The sequence below is a fragment of the Lithobates pipiens genome, unplaced genomic scaffold (assembly GCF_037356315.1).
Source record: "Lithobates pipiens isolate NorthernLeopardFrog02 unplaced genomic scaffold, aLitPip1_a1.2 Scaffold_13, whole genome shotgun sequence".
NCBI classification, from domain to species: Eukaryota; Metazoa; Chordata; class Amphibia; order Anura; family Ranidae; genus Lithobates; species Lithobates pipiens.
In genome coordinates, this window is record NW_027507718.1 from 529,772,172 (window position 1) to 529,775,653 (window position 3,482).

At 36.4% G+C, this 3,482-nt stretch overlaps 1 long non-coding RNA gene across 1 annotated transcript in view; it reads left to right on the forward strand.

Annotated features, from left to right (window-relative positions):
* LOC143976220 (uncharacterized) overlaps positions 1-2,683 on the forward strand; it is a 35,235-nt gene extending 32,552 nt beyond the window's left edge. Inside the window, exon 2 of the long non-coding RNA XR_013272568.1 lies at positions 1,171-2,683. This is a non-coding gene — a long non-coding RNA (uncharacterized LOC143976220). The remainder of the gene's footprint in view (positions 1-1,170) is intronic.
* The last annotated feature ends 799 nt before the right edge of the window (positions 2,684-3,482 follow it).

The following is a 3,482-nucleotide window of genomic DNA, read 5'->3' on the forward strand; positions in this document are numbered from 1 at the left end:
TTGCGCAAACCAATCAATAAACGCTTATTGCGATTTTTTTTTTTTTTTTACCAAAAATATGTAGAAGAATACGTATCGGCCTAAACTGAGGAAAAAAAAATATTTTTTTAATATATTTTTGGGGGATATTTATTATAGCAAAATGTAAAAAATTATGCGTTTTTTTTTTTTCAAAAATTGTCCCTTTTTTTTTTGTTTATAGCGCAAAAAATAAAATCCGCAGGGGTGATCAAATACCACCAAAATAAATCTCTATTTGTGGGGGGGGGGGAAAAGGACGTCAATTTTGTTTGGGAACCACGTCGCGCGATCGCAACAATTGTCAGTTAAAGCAACGAGGTGCAGAATCGCAAAAAAAGGTGCTATGGTCAGGGGGGGGGGGGGGGGGGGGGGGTGGGGGGGTAAATTCTTCCGGGGCTGAAGTGGTTAATGAAAAATTGGGGCATATATTGTTTTTTTCTTTTTTTTAAAGTCATTAAAGTGTATTTTTTCCAAAACAATTGCGCAAATATCGCATGAAGTAAAAACTTCCAACTTCCAAGCCATTTTTTTTTTTTTTACTGTAATTTTTTTTTTATTAAAAGAGACAATTGCCTAGGGTCTCTGCTAACAAAAAAAAAAAAAAAAAAAATGAAATAAATAAATATATATATATATATATATATATATATATATATAATAATGTTTGGGGGGTTATAAGTCGTTTTCGAGCGAAAAATACTGATTTAAAAAGTGCCGGACAAGGATCGGTCTTAAAGCCAACCTCCGCCCGTACCGCCACTCATCATGTAGACTCTACGATTGCCCCACTCGTCTCCTTCCACCATCCACTCTGTTGTAATGTAATAATCTGCGACTCATTTTTTGGATTTTTTCCTCTTTCTGTCTTTATTCGGTGTCAGTTCTGGAACGAACATCAATTAATTTTTTTTTTTTTTTTGCCGCCGCGTTACGCAATTCCCCCCAAATCAATCCATCAGCAAGAAGGAACAATTCCACTTCATTTTCCATTGTTTTTTCGCCCCTCCGAAGCCGCCGATGTCGAGTTTGGTGTTTTTCTCTGGCAATAAAAATTTCTGGCGGCGCGTTTCTGAGGAGTAAAATGTGCCAAATCTCATCCAGATGTCGTTATTTTATTATTATTTTTTTTTTCTTTTTCTTTTTCTTCAGAACTGGAGTGAATGGGAACATTAATATTGGCCGGGGCCAGTGAGTCACGAGAGAGCTCCAAAAACCACTTATTACAGATGAGAGGGGCCCTTATGAAGAGGAATCGTCTGCTGGAGCCTTTCGCTTAACCCTTCACAGGCCAGAGGAGTCTACGGTGTCTCTACAGCCTCCGAAAAAAAAAGTCAGCTTAAATACGAAAGCACAAGATAATACATTTAGGAAGGAAACTTAAGGGTGTATTTAAAAATAATTGCAGAGCTATTCACCCTCCATGTACATTTGTTCTTTGTGAATGGGGCAAAAGCTAATGTCAACAGGCTATTTTTTCTCCAAATTGGATATTTTTCTTACATACAGAATAAAATGAATCAGGAACATACCACATTATGGCCACTAGATGGTGCTAATGAGCATAAAAAAAAAGAATACTTATTTACCATGATCTCCAGCTCCATCTAGTGGCCATAATACAGTATGTTCTTGATTCATGTCATATTCTGTATTCAGAATAACATTCAGAAATAGCTTAGTAACACTCATTTTGCCCCCATTTACACAGAACACAAAATGTACATGTAGTTCTACATTTTTTTTTTTTTTTTTTTAGAAATACACCCCTTAAACTGGACCTTTCAACAACATTGCAAATCTTCATTGATAAAATTCTGGCATCACAATATATAGAAATAACACTTTTTTTTCAGCAAAGCTCCACCTTTAAGGTGCATTAAGGTGAAAAAACAGGAGGGTTTACAACCTCTTTAAGTACATATGGAAATTGTGTATGTTATGTTAATATGAAAATATGTTTATATGATGTATTAATTGTGTTGTGATATATTGGGTTCTAATTGTACTTTAATACATACAGCCATTTGCTTCTTTTTGATGACGTGGATCCTGATCAAGCCGCATTAGCCGCATTAGCGAAACATGTGGATACTGATGAAGCCGTATTAGCAAAACATGTGGATCCTGCATGCCTGCTTTGTATTGTGATTGGAGAGAAGCAAACAATATATTGTAGATTGTAATGTTCTTCAATATCATTCAATATTATTTTATATATGGATCCACACCTGAGTTTTTTTTTTTAAACATTTTCATGTTTTTACTGAAAACAGGAGGGTTTACAACCCCTTTAAGTACATATGGAAAATGTGTATGTTATGTTAATATGAAAATATGTTTAGATGATGGATTTATTGTGTTGTGATATATTGGGTTCTAATTGTACTTTAATACATACAGCCATTTGCTTCTTTTTGATGTCGTGGATCCTGATGAAGCCGTATTATTGAAACATGTGGATCCTGATGAAGCCGTATTAGCGAAACATGTGGATGCTGCATGTCTGCTTTGTATTGTGATTGGAGAGAAGCAAAAAATATGTTGTAGATTGTAATGTTTTTCAATATCATTCAATATTATAATATATATGGATCCACACCTGATTTTTTTTACATGTTCATGTTTTTACTGATTGTTGTAATAAACATTTCATTCTTTTTTATCATTTGTTTTTGTTTTGTTTTATGGCACACTTAGTCCCTTTCATTCTATTTTTTTTCCTCTTGGCGGGGAGGAGAGTGAATAATTTTCTTGAACAAAAAACAATGTTTTCCCTTTTTGTTGCCTGAGCCACTGACATTGCCAGATGATGTCATCGCGCTTCTTCCATGTAATCTACTAATGCTTACTGTGACTTTAAACGTCAGTTCACCCAAAAGTGATGTTTTAGTTCCATGTAGTAGTCAGTGGGCGGAGTCAGCTACTGACACATTGGGGTTGATTTACCAGATCTGGAGAGTGCAAAATCTGGTGCAGCTGTCAATGGTAGCCAATCAGCTTCTAACGTCAGCTTGTTCAATTAAGCTTTGACGTAAAAACAAATTGGAAGCTGATTGGTTTCTATGCAGAGCTGCACCTGATTTTGCACTGTAAATCGACCCCTTATATCTCTTGGACATTTCAAGGCCGAGATTTCCATGTCTTAATTCCCAGACCTGTTCCTGTCCATCTGGGTGCCCCTTCCTACCTTTGTGTGTCCAGTTCCTCCTGTTATATTATTGATAACAGCAGGAATGATGGAAATCTCTCATAATGGACAGCACGGTGGCTAAGTGGTTAGCACTTACACCTAGCAGCACTAGGGTCATTGGTTTTTATCCCAACCACAGCACTTGCCTGCCTGGATTTTGCATGTTCTCCCTGTGCCTTTGTGGGTTTCCTCCCACACTCAAAAGACATGCTGTAGGTTAATTGGCTCTAGTATAAATATGGGTTGGGAGCCTTAGATTGAAAACTCCTTG